The sequence below is a fragment of the Clarias gariepinus genome, chromosome 18 (genome assembly GCF_024256425.1).
Source record: "Clarias gariepinus isolate MV-2021 ecotype Netherlands chromosome 18, CGAR_prim_01v2, whole genome shotgun sequence".
Classification (NCBI taxonomy): Eukaryota; Metazoa; Chordata; class Actinopteri; order Siluriformes; family Clariidae; genus Clarias; species Clarias gariepinus.
In genome coordinates this window covers 28,266,654-28,276,490 of record NC_071117.1, presented here as the reverse complement: position 1 = coordinate 28,276,490, position 9,837 = coordinate 28,266,654, and the positions used below count along the sequence as shown (strand labels likewise).

Sequence of the window (9,837 nt, the reverse complement as noted above, 5' to 3'; positions counted from 1 at the left end):
CAAAATGTCTTGAACTACTGCTAGCTCCGCAATGATACAGTTAGTGGGTAGTGTTATGTCATGTTCCGTTTCATTTCTCAGTATTACAGGTACCTTGTAGGGATGTTGAGTTGGCATGGTGATAAGACAACAGTCTGTGAAGATTCCACCAGGTAAGGATGACATCGATGGGGGCTCCAACAACACCCATGACTCATTGGCAACGGTCCTTGCACCAGCAACTCCTTGTAGTATGACCTTCTCACCAGCAGGGATTGTGGCAGGTATACTGCCACTGAGTTTTACCAGTCCAAGTCTACCACCGAAGCGTTGCTGGTGTCGTAGCTGCAGGGTTCTAAGTACTTGTGCATAACCACAAAATGTGGTAGATCTGAGAGGGTTGTCATCACAGTACTCCTCATAGAGAGGGTCCAGAGTGTTTGTCCCAATGAGTACTGGTATACTGCTGTTTGAGCGAGTGTCTGGTACTATCAAAGCTAGAGTCTCTACTTCCGGTTCTGAAGCGATAAACTTTTTAGGAAATTTCAGACTTATCTCAACATATCCAGCATAAGTAACAGATTCACCATTAGCTACTTTAACTTCTAATATGTCACTCACAGGTTTGATTATGTACTCTATCAGATGGTCATTGTAGAACGACTGGGATATAGTGGTAACCTGCGAACCTGTATCGAGTAAGCAGTTGCACCCGACTCCACCAACTTCAACATTAGCTGTGCTCTTTTCGTCCAACAAGGCTTTTTGGGACACCTCCGGCTTGTTTTACTTTCTGTTCTTTCAATATTGCTTTGGTCTTAAGCTTTTTCTGAGGACTTTTTCTGTTTTTCGGTTCCTGATCGTCCTTCCACAGGAACGGCTTCTAGTTTAAAGTAGAGGAATCGCTTGATGCAGTCTTCTCATCCCAAGCCTGTTGCTTTTCTTTTAGCTCTTTCCTTTTAGCGTCAACCAGTACAGGACTAGCAGGGTTACTGCAGCTGTTTATTATGTGACCATCTTCCCCACATTTAAAACAGTACCAGGGTCGTGGTCTCTTAGTGGTCACAAACTGAGCTGAGGACTGCTTCTGAGACACGGGCTGGCTCTCTTTTGGCTTAGCCCTCTGAGCATTAGGCACTTTATTTCTCACTGCTTTCTCTCCCTTGGAAACTGTGAAGGCAGCAATCTGAGCTTGGAGGTCAGCTATCTGTTTTTGAATCTGTTTCATAGTCGAAGGTATACTGTTATCTTGGATTTTCATGTCATAATCAGGGATTCCATCGACACACACAGCTTGTGCATTAGCCTGGGCTTTTGTTTTTGTGAATCCGAGGTGCTGCTTCATTCAACTCGCCTTGGTGGCTCGCTTATCCTCTTCAGTCCGCAACAACAACAAAAGCTCTGAGAAGGTGGGTGGTTTATTTTGTCTCTGTTCCAGCTGGAGAGTTGCGATCACTGTATTGTCCCAACACTCTCTACAGAACTGTTTGAGAAGCTGTCTGTCTGCATCACTGGCACTTACAGCCCTTCTTTTCACAACGGCACTCAGGGATGACTGCAGTCTATGGAGGTAGGTAGATGATTTCTTACCTGAATTCTGGTGAGTGTTAAGAAATTTTGCAAATAACTCATCACCATCCTCCACAGTTGCATATGCAGAGTCAAGCAAGCTCAGGTAATCTCGTGGAGTAGCATGACGATCTAAAGGCTTCACTACATTAGCAGCAGGGGGTAAAAGGCTATCAACAATTCTTCGTACCAACTGTGAATGAGATACAGTGGGATCAGTCAAGTAAAAGTCAACACTGGTTTGCCAGGTTTCATAATCCACTTCATAATTTGGGCAAGGGACTTTGCCTGAGAAAATCCTCAATTTGGCAGGCGAATGCAATTGAGATGAAATTTCTGCACTTTTTACAATGTGTTCGACCACTACTCGCTGAACTTCAGGTGTGCTGAGGTGATTGGGAAATAAGGTAAGGTTAGACATGGGATCCCTTATAACAGATGGAGTGAATGTAGCTGTTGGTTCAATGTAAGACTGTGTTTCACCAACAGTTTGACTCAATTCACCAGTGGAGTGAGGGTTAAGTGAAGTTTCAGTGGGGTTTTGATGTTGCCCCTGTTGAGCTGATGTGGGTCTAGGCTGAGCTTGAGTCGTAGGTAAGATGGGCTTTATCCTTTTACTCACTGGCGGAGTAGGGATCGGCTCATGTACTGTCTCTACTTCTTCCACTGGGACCTGTGCTCCAATAGTTTCTGTAATCCTTGTCAACTCCCCTCGCAGCATGTCCTCAAATGACACACCACTTAATCTGGCTATGTTTCTAAGTTCAGACAGAAAAGTGTGAGTAACTTCAGTGCCTAGTTTGCTGCTATGAACACTAGCTAGTGTTTTTACATGGTGTATGACATTTGTGTCCTCAGAACTGGGTCTATCTAGCGGCAGTATAGTTTCAAGTGACTGCAGTGTTGCACCTGATTTAAACTCAATGATGGCTTGTTTGTGGTATTCAGACTCAGGATTCTCAATCTTAAAGATTCTACTGATTGACCCCCATTGCTTTAGATAATCGAAAATCCACAGGGGTATAGGATAACCCACTTACTATGACTGAATTTGGTACTTTGATATTTTCATTCTCAACAATCTCCATTTTACAGGTGTAATACTCAACCCTGAAATTTTCTAACTTTTACCACACACACAAAAAAATGCAATTCAAAGTGTTATCTGCAGGTGGCGCTATAACTGGCTTTCCTGTATGGCAACAGTCTACTCACAAAGCTCCTGGCTGGCTCGCCAAGTTTTATGTAACCGTGCTACACTCTAAACGTGAACTAACACTGTGCTAGGTTCGAAAGGAGCCAAGTGATATACACTGTACCCATAAAAGGAATTATCAGACCAGGTAAGTAGTAACCAGTATCTTTTACTTACACTATGTCGCCAATAACAGTTGAAACACAACTGCATGACATGTATATGAAAAATCAAAAAATGGGCCCTTTTTAACAATTGAGTCTCTGGTGTTGTCCTTTTGAAGTCGTTAAAGTCTGTTTTGTGATCACTTCCTGTATTAATCAGTCCTGTCAATAGTTCAGTGTCAAAATTGTGTGTCACCAGGTTTGTGACAGTTTATCCTTTCTAAAAGAAGTGTGCACTTGGATGAAAGAATGGGTACCAGCTTAGGCGACTGACACTTTCCTACCACCAAAGGAACGTTCGATGAGTTGGTCTGTGTCTCTTCACGATCAGACTGGGAGGCTCGCCATCAATAGAAAAGGATCTTCCAAGTAGTTTCACTCTGTCCATAAGACCTGACCGAGACAAATACAGATGGAAACTTCAACTCTCGGTTGCTCCTCCTTATTCCCTCTTCCGTGTTGGTTCTCTAGCTTGCTAATACACTCACTTTTATCACTCTGTTAATTTAAAATCTGTAATTTTCCACTCGTTTCCTGTTGCCATAAATCACGTTCGTCTTCTCTCTTTCTCTCACATACTCGCGCATGGTTGAATCACGCAATTGGCCTCGTGACTTGCCAATCATGTTCAGCTAGGGGAGGAACTATCACTCCTGATTGGCTGATTTCTTCCTAAAGGACATTACGCCATTTTGGCTGTTCTATTACTACCTTTATTTCTTTTAAAGGGATATCAAGCTATTTTAACCCTGTATTGCCACTAAGTTACAAACACGAAGTTCTTCGGGATTTTTATAATAATCATCATATTTGCTGTTTGTGTCCAGCATTGAATAATTATTTCATCCATTATTTAACCACGGCTGAAAATAAGAGCTGAAATGTGATGTGATTGTGAATTCATGACTGAAATAAAGCTGTTCATCTTTTGTACTTTCACTTTACAAAAGGCAGCGTTTCTATCAAAAGGTTGATAAACACGTGTTGTACAGTATATACAACTCGACAGCGCGCTCAGTTACTCACTTCTCACCTTTCATGTAGGCCTGCTTGGACTTATTAATTTGTTTTAAACCCCTGAAAAATGCATGTGTATAATGCATGTGTGAAGATAGCATCTATTTAGAAAAAATGCCCCAGTGATTTTAGAGCTTTAGGAAATATTCCGGCGCTCTGCGCATAACCCCGGGCCAACTCATAAACGAATAAAATAATTTATAAACGTTTTCCAAACGTGGGCTATTGTTTTTTTACTTATAATATTTGTTATTTTAATTTAAATGAGGTTTAGGCTCAGGACTTCGATTCAGCATCGTGGTTCTCCTCTTTAATTTACATAGTTTTAATCAACGTTCAGCCGCATGCATGAAGTTTTCCAGAGCGCACCGGCAGAAGTAGACTAATGATTATGAACGCGTCGGGAAAACAGCAAGCAGACTGACTCTGACCATTTAAAAAAAACGTTTGCGTTCATTTTCTGACGCGCTCAAGTTCACCAAAAACAATACAGAATAGCGCACCTTATTTGCTTTCAAACATTTACAAAATCACAAAGTTTTTTCGTTATTGTGAGTGCGCTCAAATAAAAGTTGAGTCTTATAAAGGCTATATAGTCTTATATAGTTTTATTATATAGTTTTTGCACATTAATCTGAGTCCTCATCTGTTACAGTTTTGAGGACAATAGTTTTTTCAGCCTGTCACGGCGTGCGCCCAAATCAATATCGCTCCTCGCTTACTAGTTAGGCGGCCTCTCCTTCAGATATGCGAAGCAGCGGGACTGCGGAATTAGGCACGGCTAGTAATAGTTAAAATATTAACAAGGGGAATGTTTGATGTCATGTGGGCATTATAAGATTTGTACTGAAAACTTCTAACTTCTAAGTGGCAGCTGGCATGCCTAAAAATTAAGCAGGTTATTTTTTTTATAGTCTAAATAAAAATCCTCCTGTTTAGTGCCTCCTATTCCTATTAATCCTAGATTGTTGTTCTTTTAGTGTCACTTTGTGTGATTTACAATGCCAGACAACATTCAAATGCAAATGATCCCTCCCCCAGGTGTAAATCAGCTGTTCTCACCTATACATTTAGAGAAACTGTAATGCACCTCTCCACACTTTAAAAACCTCTTGAATCTGAGGCTCTTCTGAAGACTTTCAGTGATTAAGGCCTCTTTTTAAATTTGTGTAAATTTAATCTTCTGGATTCTAAATTCTAAAGTTGACATTGTTACATTTTTAATCCTTGGAATAGAAGAAATTGAGATTTTCCTTATAAAAGCATAAATTGCATTGTTTTTAATTAGTCTATACACAATAATATGCTTTGGTATTTTTTTTTTTTTTTTTAAACGGGTATGGGGGCTATCTTGGTTTATTAATCCTCGTGCCTGGTTTAGGTTTAGTATTCAGTACAGACCGTTTGTACATCTGTTATTTTACAACTATATCAGAACACTCAGAAAGACCTTTTATTTGGGGTTAAGTGACTGATGTGCCTAACATTTTCCTGTAAATGATATATTTTAGCAGTATTGTCTTGCATCTTTAAAAAAAAAAAATGCACAATACTGCTAAATGTCTCATTTTGCTGTCAAATTGTTTATAAGCCTCCTGGGTCTCTGTGAGACTGGTGCTACTGGACACTGAAAATATTGTCTTTATACGTAGTTTTATATGTTGTTTGTCCTATTGTTCTTTCTTTTGTTTCTTTGTTTTACAAATATGACCCAATATATGTTCAGTGATCCTTTTTTTTTACATTTTTGTATTGTGTTATATTTTTATACTAGTAAGTAGTTTTAAAAAATAATCTCCACTTTAATGAGCCACTGTAGTATGATGTGGGATGTGGTGGGCTGCTGGATCCAGCCTTGCTGTCCCTGACCAGTTACAGTTATAGGCAGAATCTGTTCATTTGAGGCATTTCACAGCATTTACCTCTAATGCTTTTTCTTATTTTCGCGCAACTTTCAGCTTCACCTTTTCTTCTTCTTCCTCCTTTTCATTCATGGAAATTATTATTAATTTGCTCAGAGAAATTCGCAGTATCGATAAAGAATCAATATCTCTTCCTCTGTAAATTAAACGTGAATGGGCTGGGCGATACATCCGCGGTAACATAAACACGCGCTCTTTGTCGGCGGCGCACTTACGCATCCATATGCGTAGAAAAGACATATTCTCATATTAGATATTATGGAGTGGCATGTGAGTGGGACTTTAAACAAGGACACTGCAATTCCTCCCTTTCAGGGGCATCGCACCCGTGGGGGATGTGAGTGTTTTAACACCCACACTTTTTCTACAGTTTTCCCGCAGTTTTGAACAAACCCCTTGGCCTTCGCTCCTCCGTTTCTCTGGCCGCTCTGTGTCTCCGCTCGCTTCAGCTCTCCTCTCCCCTCCCTCTCAAACATGACACCGGCTGATGATTGGCTGTTCTGCCTTAAGTCCCGCCTCTCTTGGTGTGTTAGATTTATCGGTCAGCTCGTGCAGAGGAGGCGGGAACTTATGGTTGTTATGATTATTTACATCTCCGTTTTCCAGCTACTTTAAATGTTTATGCTTTTGAGGTTTTTAAATAAGCTTGATATAGGCTATGTTTGGGAAGATGTTCTGTTTAGGTTTTGTTGACATGTCGAATGTTTTCTGTATTATATTTCGTTTTTTAGACGAATGGTAATTGCTATTTGGGATAGTGTTCAGTAGCTAACAGCTAAATTCGGTTATGTGTGTGGCATCAATGCATAAAGTAACTGTGATAAAGAAGGCGGGAAATTGATGAGGAGGGACAAATTGACAATGTTAAGCAATGTATTTATGGGTTTATTACCAGTGCAATTGATTTTGATATTTTAAGCATTGTTTGTTCATTAGCTGACCGGCCTGTTGTGTTTGATTGGATCTGTTGAAGAGAAAAAAGTGAGAAATTATGTCAGTTTGCATAGCTGTTGACTATGGAAGAATATTATTTTAATGTTTAAAAACAGTTAATTGCTAAATTATTTATACTCTTATTTATATTATTATACTTTTGTTTATATTATTATTTAGAAAAAGCTTTTTGTGAACACTTTTTTTTTTGTTTTATATCTTCATTGCTTATTTGCTTATCTGCAAGTAAGCAAAATGTAGCAGTCCCAGTCCTGTCAGCCCCATGTATCAGTCCCAGTCCTGTCGGACCCATGTAGCAGTCCCAGTCCTGTCAGACCCATGTAGCAGTCCCAGTCCTGTCAGACCCATGCCACTATCATGCTTCCCACTGTCCTTTTGTCACGCAGTATCATTAAAATGGAAAAAAAGAAAGAGGCAGGAGAAGATTGACACCCTTTTCGAGAGAAATCCTGTAAGTGAAGTTGAGAGATAAAAGTTGAAAAATGTTGACATTAAACAACGGTAGCCTATTACCGTTAGATGCTGTTTGCATTTATTTTATTGTATTACTTTTCAATATTCACTGACCCAAACTCGCCTCAACAGTGTTGCTGTGTGCCGTGTACATAAAGACAAGCTGGACAGGGGAAACAGAAAAAACCCAGCGGGCACAACACATGTAATCCACGTGGATTTCTGGTGGATATTTGGTGAAGTGGTGGATCCACCAATTTTCACCTGATATCCACGTTGATTCCACGTGGTTTTAGGCACGTGGAAAACCTGTTCTAAATTAATGTGGAATCCACATGGAGTTTTAGATCTACATTATTCTTCGCCCATTTTCACGTGGATATCACGTGGAAAATAATTTTGTACCACCTATTGATGGTTGCTGGATTTAATTTTAAATGCATATTTTGTATGCTTTTACATAAATGTGACAATCATTAATTAACATTAAACATACTCTAAAATAAAATGACGCATATGACGCGTCCAATGTGTTCTAAAGTTGAACACATGAGCCAAAATGTGTTCTAAAATGGCATTTTCAAAATGTGTTACTGATCGCCTAAATGCCACATCTGACTACAACGTACACTGGATTTGCAAACTAAAAAGTAGTTTAGAACATCGATGTGCTATCAGAGGCGACACATAGGCGTCGAAGTGATCAGCCTTTCCTGGATACCGTTTTTTTAAGTGGAAGCGCGAAACATTTATAGCTAATAAAAAGAAATTAGAAACTTCGAAATTTGTTTAAATTTGCGGTTTGCTAAAGTTACAAAGTACCCGTGGCAATTGTGTTTCAGAGAACATTTGTGTGTGATGTTACAGGGTGAGCACTGAGGTAAGCAGTAATATTCTAGTATGTTCTGTGGCAGTTAGTGTAGGTTCTTACCGACGCGGTTAGCTTGATTGTGAATCTATGTATGTAGCTAACGTAGGCTTCGAAGCATAACAGGCAATTGCAAACGTTAATTTGTCAAAAATCATAAAAGCAGGCTAGTATTTGATAACCAGGTATAATTTGTCATAAATGCAACACCATAATCATGTATAATATATTATATGCACTGAGGAGTTCTATAAGTGAACACTAACATTTACTTGCAGAATATATATGTTCCATTGAATTTCTAAGAATGGGAGAAGGAACTTTTCAGTGTAACTTATGTGGTTACTCTACCCATTTATTTATTTGAAGATAAATAGATAAGTTTGTTTTCTTTTAGATTCCTTACCAATTCACTTATGTTTCAACTAAACATGAAGGGATCACGAGGGGATAAAACATCATTTGACCGCGCTGTGCAAATTAATGACTGGTAAGTAATTGAACAGTGCCTTGTGGTCGTGTCTTTGTTTTATATTAACAATGATTGTATTGATAAAATGCAGTCCATGCATCTAAATTATACTAAACATTTTTGTCCTTTGACAGACAGTGTAGTAAAGGCGCATGATGTTACAGAAGCCTTTGCCCTCAGCTCCATTGCCAATCGGTTACGAAATGCACCTAAGAGGAAAGAAAGGCTGGATGCAGAGTAATTTATTAAGTGTTAAGTAAATGTTTTTGTAATTTTGTTTCTTTTGCTGTTTGAGACAGTTGTCTATCTTCTCTTAGATGTTTTGTTTGTTTAATTAGTCTTTTAGTATTCACATTTTTATGTTATTTCAGTATTATGCACTCCACACAGTTTTTATGTGCATTTTGTAATGTTTGTTTTAAAATGTGAATAAATTATTAGTTATTACAACTTTTATGTGATTTGTGTCTGCTTTACACAGGATGTTGTAGACATTTTGAACTTTGCAGAATTTACGTTGAACACAACACGTATTTTCCATGGGCTAACATCCATGTCTTTTCCAAGTGGTAAAAAACACGTGGATTCCATGTGTCAAATCCACGTGGAATTCGACTTGCCTTTTACGCCTAAATTATCTGTCTTTTCCACGTGGTTTCCACGAGTTTGTGCCCACTGGAAAGGTTGCTGAGCAGTTTGTCTGTTGTAAGAAGAGTAGAAAGAGCACTTTTGGTCCTTTTAAATGAGCGATATAGTTGGTCATATATTATTTGGTCAGTTGTTGTTGTTGTTGGTTGCATTTATATATGTACATAGTTGTTTATATTTTTATGCTGAATATACATTATGCTGTTTGTATAAAATGTCTGTATATTTGGAGTAACAAAATAATTTCTCCCTGAGATTATTAAAGCATTTCTGATTCTAAATCTTTAGCGAGTCTAGCAAGTGTGTTTTTAGTTTCACTCTAGTATCACTATCACTCATTTAAAATTGAAAGCTTTTTATATCGTGTATGTTAATACCATTTGTACCCTTCTGTCATTGTATTCATCAATTTTATTGTTAACAAACAAACCACATTCATCCCCCACACTTTTGATAAGCTTGCTATGCCCCTGCGCCCTTTGATCCCCGCGCTAAGGACAGCGCGAGAAAGAGCTGCGCGATATGTATAAATCAATGTGTGTGTGTGTATATATATATTATTAAATTGTATTTGATATAGGTGTACATTAACTCAT

The 9,837-nt window shown here is 38.7% G+C and overlaps 1 long non-coding RNA gene across 1 annotated transcript; it reads left to right on the top strand.

The window, feature by feature from the left end:
- The first annotated feature begins 8,093 nt into the window (after positions 1-8,093).
- On the top strand, positions 8,094-8,863 carry LOC128506603 (uncharacterized). Its single transcript, XR_008355739.1, has 3 exons — positions 8,094-8,133; positions 8,519-8,611; positions 8,728-8,863. It is a non-coding gene; the product is annotated as an uncharacterized LOC128506603 (long non-coding RNA).
- The last annotated feature ends 974 nt before the right edge of the window (positions 8,864-9,837 follow it).